At 45.8% G+C, this 17,923-nt stretch overlaps 1 protein-coding gene across 2 annotated transcripts in view; it reads right to left on the reverse strand.

Moving 5' to 3' along the window:
• The window catches only part of Tln2 (talin 2), a 426,737-nt gene that overhangs the window by 388,885 nt on the left and 19,929 nt on the right, over positions 1-17,923 (reverse strand). The window lies entirely within an intron of this gene.

Below are 17,923 nucleotides of genomic sequence, written 5' to 3' on the forward strand. Positions count from 1 at the left end.
ACTTGCAGATTTAAGACAGGGAGAAGGAGGTTGTCATTAAAATGACCACCAGAGCAAAGAAACACAGCCAGGACTGTCTTGGTCCCTGGACACAAACATCACCCTACTATGCTTCCTGTCAAGGCCCTCTGCAGAAAGTGTACCATCATTTGGTTCTATTTGCAAATCTACAGGAAAGATCCTTGTTCACCAAGTTTCCAGTGTATCTCACCACTGAATGATACCCTCCCATAGAGTTAAGCAAAGACAAGAGAGATGTGACTCAGATTGAATTTCAAATTTATCCAAATTTGTTGTTGTTTTGAGACCCCAGTGGCTCATATAGCTCAGGCTAGCTGCAAAGTCAGTAGGTACTCAAGATGACCTGATCTTCCCACCTCCACCTTCTAAGTGCTGAAGTTACAGGCATGCACCACCACACCTAGTTTTATACCATGCTAGAGATTAAACCCAGGGTTTCATGTGTGCTTGGTATAATTAGGCTATTCCTCAGCCTGCATTTTAAATTTAAATGCACCAAATTTTACAAGACAAGGTACATCATAAACCCAATTGTTAGCTCCTACATGAATTAGATGCTAAAATCATAGTATATATTATCTCTGGGTAGTGGTAATATTACCTCTTGGAGATGGAAAGAACCAATTAGGGTGATCCCAATTGAGATAAGGGCAGAATCCCACCATGGGCAAAGACATAAAACTAAAAGTGAATCCTCCAGCAGAGTCTCTACACAGTAGTTTCTTTAGGTACAAACATGGAATATGCAAACAAATATCTGTAAAGCAAGAGCAAACAGACATTCTGGTCTTCCTGCCCATGTCTGAAACTGGGCATTGCACCTGGAGTCCATGCTTGATCCTGAAGTCCTGCCTTGCACCTGGACTCCATGCTTACACCTGGAGACCTGCCTTGCACCTGGACTCCACGCTTGCTCCTGGAGACCTGCCTTGCACCTGGACTCCATGCTTGCACCTGGAGACCTGCCTTACACCTGAACTCCATGCTTGCTCCTGGAGTCCTGCCTTGCACCTGAACTCCATGCTTGCACCTGGAGACCTGTCTTGCACCTGAAGACCTGTCTTACACCTGGAATATTGCCTTGCACCTGAAGTCCTGCCTTGTACCTGGAGTCCAGCCTTACACATGGAATTCTGACTCTAGAACAACCCTGACCCTAGTGACAACTGAAAATAAAACAGCATGTGCCTTCTGGCTTCAATAATGGTCTTTGACTTCATCACAAGACAACCTGCAAGTTCAAAAGAATCAAGGCCAAGATCTGGATGCTCTTATAAGGTGATGTACACCGGGAGAGGGGCACCTACCACTAGCTAGGGATTTTTTTCCAAAGTCACTGACTTTGGCTATTTGACAGAAATAAACATTTATTCTTATTACATTTCTAGAAGCTGGTGGCCTCTGGAATCCTGCTTACCCTGCCTATGAAAACTTGGGTAAGATAGTCAAATGTCTCATATTTCAGGATGAACCTGGGTTCAGAATAACGAAAAGAATTTCTTACAGCAACTGACAATGGCTGACTCTCGTAGAATGGAAGAAAATGGTCTGACCTCCTAGTAATGTCTACCATGGAAGTAAGACAGAAGTTGATGGCACAGTTCTGTTCTTTCTGTCCTTGATCCTAACTTGATTACATTGTCTAATTGCATTATATATGCACATATATATTTGTAACTATACACAAATATATACCATATGCAATTAACTTTCTCTGATTAACATTTAAAAATAAAGAAAAGCCAGTATTACCAACAGTTCCCACCTAAATTGTAACCATACTGTTAAATTCTAAGTGCAAAAAAAATAATATTAAGAGTAACAAGTATGACTTCAATCTAAGCCCAACCAAACGTGTCTGCTAGAAAGTTCAACAGATTCAGGCCAGACCAACAAGGACCTTTCTTCCCTGCATCCTCAGGATCACTTATGCCCCTCCCCTGGCTTCTGCAGGTGATACCTGGAAGAAGGAGACAGGAGAGAAGGCCACCTACAGAACACTATTTACCGGCCAACAAACTGTGAAAGATGTACAAGGTTGGGGCTGGAGAGATGGCTCAGAGGTTAAGAGCACTGGCTGCTCTTCCAGAGGTCCCGAGTTCAATTCCCAGCAATCACATGGTGGCCCACAACCATCTGTAATGAGATCTGGTGCCCTCTCCTTCACTGTAGGCATACACGCAGACAGAATACTGTATACATAATAATATTCTAAGGCTCCATGGGAAAATGGTTAAGGATGATGCACCTAAGTCTCAGTTTCTTTTTTGGGTCCACAGTGTCATCAAGGAACTGATCAACGACACACTAAACTAGATATGCAGCAAATAAGACCAGGAAGATGGGAAGAGGTAAAGGCTTTAGCCATACAAACCTGATGTCTCCACGTCTACCCCGGAACCTGTGTAAAAAGCCAGACGTGATGGCACACATCTGTAAACTCCTGCATCAAGATGGGAGGCAGGGACAGAATCACCCAGAAGTTCATGGGCTAGCTAACTCAGAGTGCACGAAAATATTCGTGTTTCGTCATATAGAAAAAAATATGCACGAAAAAGACCCAACAAATGCACAGACCAACATGAAACACAAATGACTCCAACATAAAGACACACATCACACACAGCACAGTAAGAAATGAGAGACGCCACTTTCATCACGCAGATGAGAAATTACCAACCATGACAGCACACCATGTAGCTGAGGGTCAGGGAAACAGGAGCTCTCATTCTCTCAATTAAATTGATGAATCTTCTCTGCGAGCAATGTAGACTATCAGATTAGAGATGAGCAAGGTTCACAATGAGACGTCTGAAGAATCTGTGCCTGTGTCAAACAAACATGAGGAACTCTCAGGATGAACATGTGTGCGCTCGCCAACAGCATCATATAAAATGATAAAAGAGTGACCTGTCAGCAAGGTGCCAGTTACAACATACAGCAGAATACTGTAGCACCGCACAGTACAAGTCTAAGAAAGAGGAGGTCAGTTGTGGTAGCATTCATGAGCTCCAGGCCAGCAATGCTCTCTTAGCCTCTGCACACACATGCGCGCACACACATGCACACACACACTCACTAAGTGCAAATAATTTTTAAATAAAGAGCAAGGCTTGTCTGTCTAATATCATATAAAATTATTCACAAGGGTATTGTTTGTATAGTGCAGAGCATCCGTATGGACATGAAGAAGGAGGTGAGGAAGCACACAGTGTGAGCACACAAAAAAATACACAGACAGGAGTATCATTCAAGTGCTCACCAAGAGCGCTGATTTTCAGGACTAAACTTGGTTTCCAGAGGACACGGGTGGGAGAAAACACTTCTCACAACACGGCCCTTCTACTGATTGCAATTCTTACCCTGTGTGAGTCTTAGCTTTCTGACAATTGGAAGCGTATTAGGAAGAAGGGGCATGGGGTAGAGAGGTGGTTCAACAAACAAAAGAGTTGCTTGTTGAGCAGTCATGAGACTAGAACTTGGTTCCAAGACCCACTCAATAAGTCAGGCTTGTTCTCTGCAACAGACCTGCAAACCCACCTCCATGTGGGTGTGTGGAGATAGGAGGATTGCTGAGACTTCTTGATTTCTGCCTAACAAAGAAAAACTGAACTCTGGGTTCAGGGAGAGACCCTGCTATTGTGGGATATTTGTACTTTGTGTGATGATGCATTGCTGTGATTGGTGTGATAAAAAGCCAATAGCTAGGCAGGAGGTATAGGTGGGACTCCCGGGAAGAGAGAACACTCTGGGTAGAGTAGAAAGAGACAGAGAGAGGCAACAGGAGGTGCAAGATGGGAGAGTGGTCATGTCATGTGATAGGACATAGATTAATGTATATGGGTTAAGTTATAAGAGCTAGTTGAGACAAGCCTAAGCTAAAGGCCAAGTTTTCATAACTAATAATAAGTCTCCATGTCATTATTTGGGAGCTGGCAGCCAATGAAGAAGCTTATTACACCCCACCTCAAAGGAATAGGAGAAAAGATAAAGGAGGATATACCCAACACTCACCTGGGTTCTGCATTCCTACAAGTGTGTGCACATACACATGCGAAATACACTCACACACAAATAAGAACTACATAAATCTTTAAGTGTAAGATGAGATTTCAAAACAAAGAAGGAAAAAGAGAATTTATGAATCTAAAATTACAGAAGAGGAAGAGACAGGTAACCTACGTCATTCACGCTTCAGATGAATGACTACAGCCAAAACCAGATATAAAAAGTTGACCTCTGTATCAGATCAGGGGCCTTATGTGCAAAGGACATTTAGGGACAAAGGCACGAGGCAATACCTCATCTAAAAGCGGAAGCACGATCCGCCCATGAGAACCCCTGAAGCAACAGTGAGCAAGTCAGTCCAACCAAGAGGATTAAACACACAGCTCAAATGCCTGAGAAATTACTTCAACAATAGTCTGTGCCCCGGAAGCTAAACTGGGAGTGGTCCCCTGGCTCAGGGATTTGTCCTCTGGGTCTCCATGGGACCTATCAAATGGTCAATGCTTATGGAATCGTTCCTTCTGGTGTGAACACATAAACACATTAGTCCAGAGGGCTTCGACAGCCCTGCAAATGATTTAATAAAGACGACAGGATGAGAAGCTCAAGGAAAAGGGCTCCTCTGTCAGACGTCTCCCAGGTCCCAGCCTCAGAATAAAGTGTAGGGCAAGAGCTACGTCAGGCTGTGGTCTTCTTCCTACAACCACTACTGATTCTCAAGGTGACAACTCACCTAGTACGGGGAGACTTGGCTCCCTGCCTCAGCCCCTGTATGTGGGCTCAATACCTGTCCACGTGACTACCTGAAAATGGAACTTGAGTGCCATGGGCTGTGGCCTGTTTGGGAAATAGACTCAATACAACTACAAGGAGCCTTGTATAGCCTGACTGTCAAGGGCTCCCCATAACTCCATAGAACAAAGCAAAGAGTCCCTTCTGCCAGCTACAAGGGGGATTTTATGGAGTCAGCAAGCAGTTTTCACAAGCACAACACTCCCTACATATGCAGTGTAGGGCAAAGGGCACAGAAACTTACATTAACCATGGCCAAATTTTGAAACGAGCCTTGGTAATTAATCTATCTATCACATAGTAAAAGCTCCACAAAGCCTACAAGCAGTCTTTAGCCTTCAAGAACCCAATCTCCCAAATCACTGGCAAGTTTAGCAAAGTTTATCAAAAATTACTAAGAATACCACTGCTCATTTTCAAGATGCCCAACGGCAGAGTCTCAACGCAATGTTCTGTTAACTCACACCCCATGGAGCACCATGGCTGCAGTGTGGTCCAGCGCAGCTCCTCAGTAAACAGCAGAGGAGTGGATGGAGGGATGACTAAGCCTAATGGAGCGTGAACTGCTTTGCAGAGGACCTGAGTTTGGTCTCCAGCACTTATGTCAGGTGGCTCACAACTGCCCGTAACTCCAACTCCAGGAAATCCAATGTCCTCTTCTGACCTCAGTAGGCACCTGTGTTCATATAAGCTCGCACTTACACATGCACAAGCACATACACACACACAGAGGCATGCACATGCATGCACATAGATAGATAGATAGATAGATAGATAGATAGATAGATAGATAGATAGATAGATAGATAGATAGGCAGACAGACAGACAGACAGACAGACAGACAGACAGACAGATATTGTTTGAACTAACTGGTGGGTTTTGTGCCAGGTGTGCTGGTACACACCTTTAATCTCAGTATCTCAGTACTCAGGAAGCAGAAATGGATCTCTGTGAATTCAAGGCCAGCCTGCTCTCCAGAGTGATTTTGAGGGCAGCCAGGACTTCACATTATGTCCCAGTCTCAAAAATAAATAAAAATAAACAGCAGATAAATGGACACAAATATTGATAAGTGTGTTTATCTTCATGAAAGTCTTCAGGAAATGTTACCTAAGAAGAAGTAGTACGCATCTTTCCATTTCCAAAAGGCAAGATGGCTAATTACAAAATTCAGCCCTCCACAGCTCAGAACACAAGTGTAGAGAGTCTCAGCAACTAATTTTTCCTGCTGCCATACCAACTGACAGCCAGCATCTAAACACGTTCCCTAAAACGTGCATGTTGAAAACAACCCCATGCCAATAGTGTAGGGAGGTGTGGAGGTTAAGGCATGGCCACACTAGGAATATGCTATTCTGTCCTGCCCTTCCGTCCTGGAGAAGGCCCTACCAGAAGCCGCTGCCTTCATTCTGCACATCCAGCATCCAGAACTGTGAGGAATAAATTTCTGTTCTTTCCAAGCTACCCAGACTCAAGTATTCTATCAGAGCATCACCAAACAGACTGCAACAATCTTTTTTATCCCCCTGACAATAGAGGATTACTTTCCCATAGTGCTGGTTTAATTCCTTTCCAGAAATGTCTTCCGGAAAAAAAAAAAAAAAAAAAAAAAAAAAAAGGATACGATTTAGTAATAAGAAAGTGAAAATGTGAAACTGTATTCACCAAGGAAAGATAACCTGACTGTTTTTACATCCAGGCTATGAACCACAAGGCATCCCATACCTAAAGAGCAACGTGTAATAAGGGATAAGCCTGGACACACTTACAATCAGCACTTCTGTCCCGAGCACTGGATCCTGCTCAGAAGGGCAGAGAACATGACCATCAAGATTAAACAGAGGCACAGAACCAAACAAACACAAATTTCTGGTCTTTCATTATTTAGAAGGTTCTCTTTTACTTCTAAATATTTATTTATTTGAGGAATGGCTGCAACATTCCCCAGTCTTCCCTCGACTATTTTTTCCAAGGGAGAAAGCTAGACAAGTTCGTACTGCTAGGCTCTTAGGATTCCTTCAGTATCTGAATATGAGGCACCAATCTCCAGTAAACCACTTGTCAGTGTTTAGTTTCCGAATTCCAGGGTCTGAGTTGACATGTGCACTGCCCTTCCAGGCAGAAACCCCAAGGAACCAGATAAACAACAGTTATATTTGCAGATTCCCAACCTCAGAGGGCTTGCGCTAGTGTCCTGAGGGACATGACACATGCTTTAGTTGACTAATTATGTAATTATCTGCTCTCATGTTTATTATGTCATTGATGCGTAGGCAAATAACATTCACAAATATGTAGAGGAGGATGCTGGGCCTTCATTAAGTGTTTATCCCTAGGGCAGTGCTGTTCTAATCTCAGATCTGAAAACCTAACATTATTGAGCTAGTGGTTTTTGCTTGTGTTTTGTTTTATGTTCATTGTTCATTTAAATACAGAGGTATAGTGTCATTTGGTGGTCAATGAATGGACCACATACACAACAGTGCCTCCAAGACTATATCACCCATGATACTGAAGTTACTTTAGATCATACAGTAAATTCACTGTGATGCCTGAACCAAATCACCTAGTGATGTATCTTTCAGAGCGCACCTCTGTGGCTCAGTGACACACAACTGTGCATACAGCCATATGCACACCTCTGTGGCTCAGTGACACATAACTGTGCACACAGACATATGCACACCTCTGCGGCTCAGTGACACACAACTGTGCACACAGACATATGCACACCTCTGCGGCTCAGTGACACACAACTGTGCAAGCAGACATATGCACACCTCTGTGGCTCAGTGACACACAACTGTGCACACAGACATATACGTACCCCTGCAGCTCAATGACACACAACTGTGCACGCAGACATAGGCAAACTAATCAGTCAATTCCTCTTCTTCAAGAAAAGCGGCATGCACATTCTTACATGACCCAAAAGGCACATGACAAGTCTCAAGGATGCACCAGATAGGCACAGTCCTCTCGGTCTGAGCCTTCTGAGGCCTACAAAGGTAGGGCCACCTGCTAAGTCTCCCCTTCAGCCTTACTCGTGGGCCTGGGTCTCAAGGGCCACCCTAAAGTGATCATCTCTCAGTGAGACAGTTCAGACGAAACGCTTTTCTTTTTCCTTTCTCACTTCCTCCTCTCACGTCCTTCCAGACTCCATGCCTGTGACTGCTGACCCTCGCTCAGCATCCAGCAGCCATCAGAGCAGCTGACCCTTTTCATCTTCCTACAATACCTTGAGATTGTCCCTCTAACCCGCCGTGTGTTTGTAAATAATATACCGCGTTTCATGCTCTGCTCAGGACCTACACAGACTTTGGGTATGACGCAGGCCACCAGCAGATATCAGTAAATATTTATTAGTTCATCTGAGTCTCAAGCAGTAGAGATAGGACGTGTCCAGAATACATCCTATTTCCTGTAGTGCGGAAGCCACTTGGTACCCAGAAAAGCGGATGCAAATCATTAACTCACAAGCACTGTCTTGTTTGCTACCCCGCAAGTAACCCAGTGTCATTTAGAGGACAAACATCTAGGAGAGAAAATTAAGCCTCCAGTTCTAATTGGAGCCAACATTCCACTAGGCCAGGGTAGCCAACAGGAAATAGCAGCTGCAACGTTGTTTTTGATGGTGTATTTTTTCTGGGTTGTAAATTGAACCATGAATGACCCAATAAAAGAGATACACTATTTCCAAACTCACACAAATTTGTTTTCCACTTAAAAGACAAAATAGTTGTTTAACTCTGCAGACAGTGGTTCGGTTCCCAAAGTCAATTAAACTGTAATGGAACTGTCTCCCTTTGAAGCACCAATAGTAAATCACAGAGCACAAGAAGTCCAGTAAAAGTGTTCAGAATATATAAACGCTGCTACAAAAGCCCAATTTTTTTTCTTTTTTAAAAATGTGTCCAGGTCTACATACACATTCTAAAAGTCCCAAGCGAGAACCAGGGCAAATAAACTTTTCCAAATATTACTATCATAATTATCGAAACTGCTAACCTGGGCAAGGTCTGCTTATACCCTTCGTATGTAAACCCTACCCAGCAATCAGTCAGCCAGGGGAGGAAATGATATAATGCTTCTCAGGAAACACCTGAACTTATCAGCATAAATCATCCTTGATGAGAAGCCCAAACAGAGGCACAGAGTCTCCAGCACTTACTGGGGTTTGCTTCTAGAAAGTTCCTAGGACTTCTGATATGAGTGTGATAGGTTTTAGGAGGTCACAATTAAAACCAAAGAAAATCAAACCATACTCTGCACTGGCTCAGGACACGGCAGCTCCTCTTCCAGTATGCACCCACAGGGCTGACTACAACCTGTCCACGTGTTAAGGAAACTTCCACATCACTAAATTTCTTTCCATAGCTTCACGAGAACTCCCTAAACAGAGAGCGTGACAATCGCTGCTCAATTATGCAGCTAAAATGCCAAAAATGAGAAGGTAGCAAACACCGCACAGTCAGTCACGATGGAAGGGCTGTCAGTAACAAAGCTGCAGATGGGAAAAGCCACGTTAGAGATGTGGCTGAACGAAAGGACACGTGAGGGTGTGGCTGGATGAGATCCTGACACTCCAGCTTCTTAGAAACTCCAGGACTTCGGATTTTTCAAACAGACAGTGAAGACTCGTTCCACAAAACAGAGTCTCAAGTCACCCTCCAGACTTTGCAGAAAAGCAGGCTAGAAGAGGGAGGTAGAGCCGCCCTGGACCCAAGCACCTTCTCCTCCTTCCTAAAGGGCTCATCAACAACTCACTGTGTCCCTAGGGTCAGCCACCCACAAGGCAGAGCAGCAGAGAAGGGAACCCACGGGCAACCTGTGAAAACTGGAGCCTCCTTCCAGGACTGGTCTTTGGAGGCAAGGCAGCCTGGCAGCATCTGTCTGCTGAGAGAAGCCCTCATTCCATCCCAGCCCCAGTGGCTCAGATTAGGTGAGTCTGGGGAACATTCTAAAGTCTGTATTGTATTCTCTGGGCCCTTGAGATGGTGTGATGACTGACAGCACTTGTCACAAAACCCTGGTGACCCGAGTTTGATCCCTAGAACCCAGGTAAAAGTGGAAGGAGAAAACCGACTCCACATGGCTGTCCTCAGCCACACACCCATCATGCATATAGACACACAGCGTTTTTGTCTGTTAAAATCTGCATTTTCCGAGCTCTCCCAAGGGATTACTGAAGACTAGTCAGGCTGTCAGTGTATACTAATTCATATCACTAATAGCTCCGAGGACATATTCTGCCCCAGCCAACAACCATGGTACTCAGAATTCCTACCCCCCTTGAAGTTAACACGGAGCATGACACATCCATCAGCTCAAAACCACCCCTCCCAGAAACACCTGCCAGGTGCCCCATGCCACCTCTGGAGACATGCACAGAAATACTGCAACAGGGGAGCTGTCATCTTCTGAGAAGTGATCTCCACACTCCACTGTAGTCAGGGATCTAAAGAGAGTCACCCATGAGTACAGAGGGGCCGTCAATCCACTCAGCTAACAAGGGGGCAAACTGGCCTTCAAATGACCAGCTGGCAAAGCCCAGGTCTACAATCCCACGCCTACTGTTGTTCTTAAAATAAAGTCCAGGGACACAAATATTCCGTCTACGCTAAACACGGGCCACAGGAATCACGTGCAGAAGGAAACGTCTGAGCACCCATAAGAAAGACAAGCAGAAGAGGTTCTGCTTATGAACCTTTCTCATTAGCCCGGCTGACGATGTAGATTCTCACCAGAGTCAGAATGCTTCCTTGGCTGATTGACTCCACCGTCTTCCCCACCGCTCTTCTAGGACCTAAAATTCCGTATCAAACTGCAACTCCACTCAGCCATGGCAGACCTCACAACCTAGTACTACCTGTCTCTTAACAAACAAATGCATCTTCTTTCTCAGAAACAGACTGTAAAAGTGAGTCCAGGGCCATCCACATGGTACAGAGCATATCCAGGACTTCCCTGGTTACTCTGACAAAATGCCAGACAGAAGCAACCTAAGGAAGGAAGGGTTTATTTCAGCTAACAGGACAAAGGGACACAGTCCATCCTGCCAAGGAAGGCATGGCACAGGCCTGGGAAGCAGCTGGTCACATTGCATCCTCCCACAGCAGGAAAAGAGAGAGGTGAACGGTACTGCTCAGCTTGCTTCCTCCAGTCCAGGACCCCAGGACCCCAGCTCACGGGATGCTGCCACCCACATTCAGGGTGGATCAGGGTGGGTCTTCCCTCTTCAGTTAAACCCTTCTGTGAAATCTCTCTCTCTCTCTCTCTCTCTCTCTCTCTCTCTCTCTCTCTCTCTCTCTCTCTCTCCCTCTCTCTCCTCTCTCTCTCACACACACCCCTAGAAACACACCATATTCCCATAGTAACTATAAATCAAATCAAGCTGATAGCACATATTAGTCATCACCGAAGGAAAGTAATAACAATTACCCTCAAACAGTAGCTGAGGGTCCAGATATCCTCCACCACTCACAGTCCCTTTGGGTCCCACCTTCCAAGAAGCAAGCTCTCAATGCATTAAGGGAATGAGATCAAAGTCCTTTGCATCCTCCACAAAGATTTACTAATGTCTTCCATGTTCCTGGCACCACCTAGTCCAGGCAGCAATCCTTAGTTTCCAGGCAAGAAACTGGACAATTACAATCTGAGTATTATCAATCTGAAACGCTTGAGACTAGGAGTGCTTGGGATTTTGGAATACTTAGAACAAATTTAAACCCAAAGTCTATTTGTTTCGTATATACCTTGTACTCATGGACCAAAGGTGGTTTTATACTTACATGTTGTTTGTTTGTTTGTTTGTTTGTTTGTTTTGAAACAGAGTCTCTCTAATACAGTCCTATCTATTCTAGAACTTGGTATATAAACCAGGATGGCTTCCAACTCAAGGAGATCCTCCTGAATCTGACTCAGTATGGTATTTAAAGTGTATGCCACCACACCCAACCTTCATACTCAAATATTGACCCTGTGTGACTTGTCACACAAGGTCAAGTATGGAATTTTCCAAAAATAGTGTCAAGTCAGCTTTCAGATTTGAGGCTGGGGAGATAACTCAATTGGTAAAATGCTTGCTATACAAGAACAAAGTACTGAGTTCAATCCCCAGGACCCACATAAAAAAGTTGAGCATGGTGGTGTGAACTTATAATCCCAATTTTGGGGACCTGGAGATCCCCTGGGACTTGATGACCAGCCAGCCCATCCTACTTGGTGAGTTCCAAGCCAGTGAGAAACTGTGTCAAGACATGAGGTGGAGGCTGGAGAGATGGCTCAGTGGTTAAGAGTACTTGCTACTAAAACAGAGGACCCAAGTTCTGTTCCCAGCACCCATACTGGGCATCTTACAACCACCTTTACTCCTGCTCCAAGGGATCCAACACTCTCTTCTTACCTCCCCAGGAACCTACACTCATGTGCACATACCCATACAGATACCTATAATTAAAAATAAATAGTTTAAAAAAAACACAGGTGGACAACAAGTGAGGAACAATTCAAAATTGACCTCTGGCCTCCACACTCATGGACACAAACATCCATCCAAACCACAAAAGCATGCATAACTGTGCGCTTACAAATACACAAAACGTTGATTTCGCATTTTGGAGTGGTGATACTCAACCCTGTTTGAAGGACAACAAGGAACCGAGCAACAGAAGAGGCAGTGTGAGCCTTGTCGAGTAAGATACCTAAAAGCTATGCTGTACATCACAAGTTCAATGGCTGGGCTTCAGGGAGAGGAGATTTCAAAGGTGTGGGCACAGTAACAGGGTCTTCTTGGGGAGCAGGCAGGCGAGTTGATCTGTAAGGGCATCTTAGTTAGGGTTACTATTGTTGAGATAAAACACCATGACCAAAAGCAACTTGGGGAAGAAAGGGCTTATTTCACCCACAGTTCCATAAGACAGTTCCCCATCAAATACAGTGAAAGCAGGAACTCAAGCAAGGCAGGAACCTGGAGGCAGGAGCTGGTGCAGAGGCCATTCAGGAGTGCTGCTTACTGGCTTGCTCTCCATGGGTTCCTCAGCCTGCTTTCTTAGCATTCCCAGGACCACCATTCTAGAGGTGACTCCATTCATGATGGGTTGGGCCTCCCCCATCAATCGCTAATTAAGAAAATGCCTTACAAGCTTGCCTATAGCCTGATCTTATGGAGGTATTTTCTCAATCGAGGCTCCCTCCTCTCTGATGGCTCTAGCTTAGTTGACATAAAACTAGCCAGCACAAAGGGATAGTCCAATTAGACTAAAGGGCTGAAAAGATTCCTATGCCCCAAAGGCTTCACTTGGGAAACAGGGAAAGAATGTAGTGAGTGGCCATAAAGAGCAGAGCCAGTTTATTTAGTGAGGGCAGCAGAAGCCAGTTCTCAGGAACAGCACCAATGTGTGACTTCTAACACTAGAGTCACCCAGGGAGAGTCCTGTCCATTACCACCTACCTGCTCAACCACCCATCTTTCCTGGAAGTCACCGCCCACTCTGAACACTCTGCAGAACATGGTTGGCTTTCAGTTAGAAAGTGAGCTTGGAGTTAGAAAGATGGCCAATGGTTAAGCATGTGGACTGCTCTTACAGAGGACCACAGCTTGGCTCCCACCACCCATGATGGCTGGCTCACAACCACCTGCAACTCCAGCTCCAAATCACCTTCATGCTGTGAGGGCAAGGTATATATGAAACACATGCGTTTGGGGGTCTAGACTTTTCCTAAGTATTCCAAAACCCCCAACACTCCTGGTCCCTATCATTTCCGATCAACAGGACTCCCAGTATAATTTCCTAGTTAAGAGTGGGAACCGTGAGGACTGTGAGGCAGTGTGAGGGGCATGGAAGATATCAGAGGTGCTCAATGCCCATTGCTGGCCTCCATGGGCACCTGTAAACACACACACACACACACACACACACACAGAGAGAGAGAGAGAGAGAGAGAGAGAGAGAGAGAGAGAGAGAGAGAGAGAGAGAGAGAGAGAGAGAGAGAGAGAGAGAGAGAGAGAGAGACTTAAATAACATTTTTAAAAAGAAAAAAGTGGACTAAGCTTGCTCACTACTTTACTTTTTTGCTCTAGGATTTTAAAAATAACCCTAGCAACACCAGTTACACCATATTTCCCAACTAGGGTGACTGCCCCCCATCCATAGGTCACATTCAACGAAGTCTGGAGACAGTCTCTGTGCTCATAGCTGGGGAAAGAGGGTAAGAATGGGGTCTAGAAGGTAGATTCTCCATCCTATAATGCCAGGACAACCCCTCCCCAACCCCGACAAAGAATTATCTACCATCAAATGCCCACTATGCCCCCAAGGGATAGAGGCCTTAGGCCACATGAAAGGCAGAGGAAGGTGAGAAGGCCTGAAGTAGCATGCTCAGGCTGAGCAACAGGACAGTCTCCAGCAGAGCAAGAAGGGCTGGGTTTGCCTCAGAGCAGGGGAGAAAGAGCCAGACCAGGCCCCGCACCAGCAGCCTGGCCAAGTTCTACATGCATGTCACCTCAACATCCCTGTTCACTGCCTCTTCCTGTCACATTCAAGGCCCATATCCTATATCCCATGTCATTCAGGAAATGACGAATGGAACAAGGCCTGGGAGCATGGTTAAGGAGGATACAAGCAGCCTCCTCCCACCTCCAGTAGGCATTTAGTTCAAATAGTCCCTATGGACAGGGATAGTGTACCTGTACGCAAAATCCTGCAAAGCCCCACGCAGACACTGCCAATAAAGCACTCACGCTGATTAACTTAGGGTCCCCTCAACACTTCCAATCCCACAAACTGTTTCATCTTAGTTCTGCCCCAGTGACTGCCTTGGAAGCATCCCTTTACTCAGCGTTTATCCTATTGCTTCTCACCCAAGGGAGGAAAGACCCCCAAAGCCAGGCTTACTCAACCCTTTGTGGGAGGCTACAGTGGTGTGCGGTCAGAGAGACTTGATAAAAATGCAGATTTAGCAGCTCCGGTAGGGCAAAAACAAGCCACAGTATGAACAAGCACACAAACTGACTGGGCCAGAAGCTTCCAGGCCACACTTGGCACCCACAGCTTTGGAATCTCAGCCTCTGAAGAGCAAGCACTGTGGTCAACCCTGTCCCCAACACACTCACCACAAGCAGGGCTGCCCAAAGAACATTTGCCAAGATGTCAAAAAAAACCAAAACAACAAAAAAAAACAAAGAACTTTTAGAAAAAAGACAGCAATGGCATGAACAGCTCAGCTAGCTACCAGCATGCCCCAAGGGTAGGACTAGGGCTTAACTCAGGCAAATTTCTACATCTAAGTCCCTGGTATCAAACAAAGAAACTTCCAGCTGTTCAAGCTAAGCTATAACCAGGTCTTAAAAAATCTTAGCTATAAGTCCCCTTGCCTAGCCAGTCAAAGCTTGAACCAATCAGACCCAGGGCACCTGGCCTCCAGGAGCGGTAGGGGGAGGGGAGGAGCTACTCTGTCTATAGGAATCTGCAAGTGGGGGGGAGGGGAAAGGTGAGTAGCAGATCAGATCTACTGTCCTAGAAGCTCTGGCCCCAGGAGTGTGTGTGTGCGTGCATGCATGCATGTACCTGTGCCTGTGTGCGTGCCTGTGTGTGTGTGTGTGTGTGATTAAAGACCAGAGGTCAACCTTGTGTGTGCCTGTGCGTGCGTGCGTGCGTGCGTGCGTGTGTGTGTGTGTGTGTGTGTGTGTGTGTGTGTGTGTGATTAAAGACCAGAGGTCAACCTCTGTTTTGGTCTTAGGCACGCTCTACTTGGGCTTTTGTTCATTTTGCTTTAAATTTTATTTTATATGTGTGGATGTTTTGTTTCCATGCCTGTCTGTGCACGACTTACATATCAGGTGACCACAAAGGCCACAAGAGGGTATTGGATCCCTTGGAACTGGAGTTACACAAGATTGTGAGCTGTTGGGAGCTGTGAACCCCCAGATCCTGAATTTCTGGTAAACAATTTGTAATGCTTACAGCTGCTCTGAGCAGGAGACCCTCAGGCATTCCTGATGGCAGAGGAGTGGTTTCTGGTGGGTTTGGCTGGGGCGTGGCTATCCCTATATAAGTTGCCCCTGGACACAATAAAGGGGGCATTCTTGGGGCATTCCTGTTTCAAGGGTGACCTGTGTCTCTGTCTGTGTGTCTTTGTGTGTTTCAATCTCCAGCCCCTTGCCCGGCTCACAAACTGTATGGTAGCGCATAGAGCACAGATGGGTGTCGTGCAGTACAGTGAGCCACCATGTAGGTGCTAGGAATCGAGCCTGAGTCTTCTAGAAGAGCAGAGAGTGCTCTTAACCATGGAGTCTTCTCTCTCCAGTGCCCACCCAATGTTTTGAGACAATGTCTCTTACTGTGACCTGGGGCCTTGATGATGGCTCGTTGGGTAGTGACACAGTTAGGGTTCTATGAAGAGACACCATGACCACGGCAACTCTTATAAAGGAAAACATTTAATCGAAGATGGCTTACAGTTTCAGAGGTTTAGCCCATTATTGTCCATGGCAGAAAGCATGGCAGACATGGTACTGGAGAAGGAGCGGAGAATTCTACATCTGAACCAGCAGGCAGCAAGAAGAGACAGCAAGCCACTAGGCCTGGTTTGAGCTACTCATACCTCAAAGCCCACAACAGTGATACACTTCCTCCAACCAAGCCACGCCCCCGAATAGTGCCACTCCCTGTGAGCCTATAGGGGCCATTTTCTTCCAAACTACCACAGGTTGCAAGCCCTGGGGATCTGCCTGTTTACCTCACCGCTGGGATTACAAGCATGAAATACTGTGCCCAGCTTTTTACCTGGGTTTTGGTGATTAATCTCAGGGCCTCATCCTTGCCTGCCAAGAACTTTACCCTTTGAGCTATTTCTTCCTCCCCTCCCTTGTCCTAAGCTATACCTCAGGATGTCAAGGGCTTCTCTGGAACCCTCCTTAGGTAGGGCCTCAGAACAACTGCTTCTCCAGAATTAGGCTTCCGGTGTGCAATGGAGAAAGGCAACTCCCAGGATCACCCCAATACATGAACTTGTGCACGCTGAATTAAAAAAGACAATTAAAGCTGGGCAGTGGTGGTGCACACCTTTAATCCCAGCATTCAGGAGGCAGGGGCATCCTGTGAGTTCGAGCCCAGACTGATCTACAGAGTGAGTTTCAGGACAACTAGGGGTACACAGAGAAACCCTGTCTCAAAAAAAAAGAAAAAAGAAAGGAAGGAAGGAAGGAAGGAAGGTAGGAAGGAAGGAAGGAAAGAAAGAAAGAAAGAAAGAAAGAAAGAAAGAAAGAAAGAAAGAAAGAAAGAAAGAAAGGAAGGAAGAAAGAAGAAAAAGAAAGTCAGGAGGACTTAGAAACTGAAGGCCACAAGCAAGAGAGTGGAAGGGAGTGGTGGTTGTAGCAGCTCTAACACAGCCTGAACGTTGTCCACAAACAATAGCTCTATATACATGGGGCAATGGTAAGATCTCTCCATTGACAACGAGGGCAGGTTGAGCTGAGCAACTACTACTGAAAACAGCAATGGGAAAACAAAAGGGTCCTATAGAGTTGGCAGATTGAGACCTGGCCCTCGTATGTCAGCAAAACCCATGACCGCTCCTTAGGCAAAGACCTTCAGACCACTTCAGTAACACACAATTAACTGCGGAACAGAGACAATACCAAAGCAGGAAGACACACACGCTCCAACACTGCACTAACAGGTTGAGACCGTGAACATACTGCATGGTTCATCCAATGTCTTATGTAGAGTCCACTGCTGTGATAAAAAAAAAATATCATGACCAAAAGCAACCTGAGTTATTCGGCTTACACTTCCCCATAACAATCCATCACTGAGGGAAGTCAAGGAGGAGCTGAAGCAGAGGCCATGGAGGAGTGCTGCTTACTGGCTTGCTCCCTCCCTGTGATTTATCCATCCTGCTTCCTCATACAGCTCAGGACCACTGCCCAGGGACGGCGCTGCTCACAGTGGCCCGGCCCTCTCACATCAAGCATCAACCCAGAAAATGCCCCCACAGACAGCACACTGACCACTCTGATGGAAGTGTTTCTCAACTGGGGTTCCCTCATCCCAGATGACTCTAGTCAGCCCTTCTGTCAAGTTGACAAAAACAAAACAA

This window comes from Arvicola amphibius, chromosome 3 (genome assembly GCF_903992535.2).
Source record: "Arvicola amphibius chromosome 3, mArvAmp1.2, whole genome shotgun sequence".
NCBI lineage: Eukaryota > Metazoa > Chordata > Mammalia > Rodentia > Cricetidae > Arvicola > Arvicola amphibius.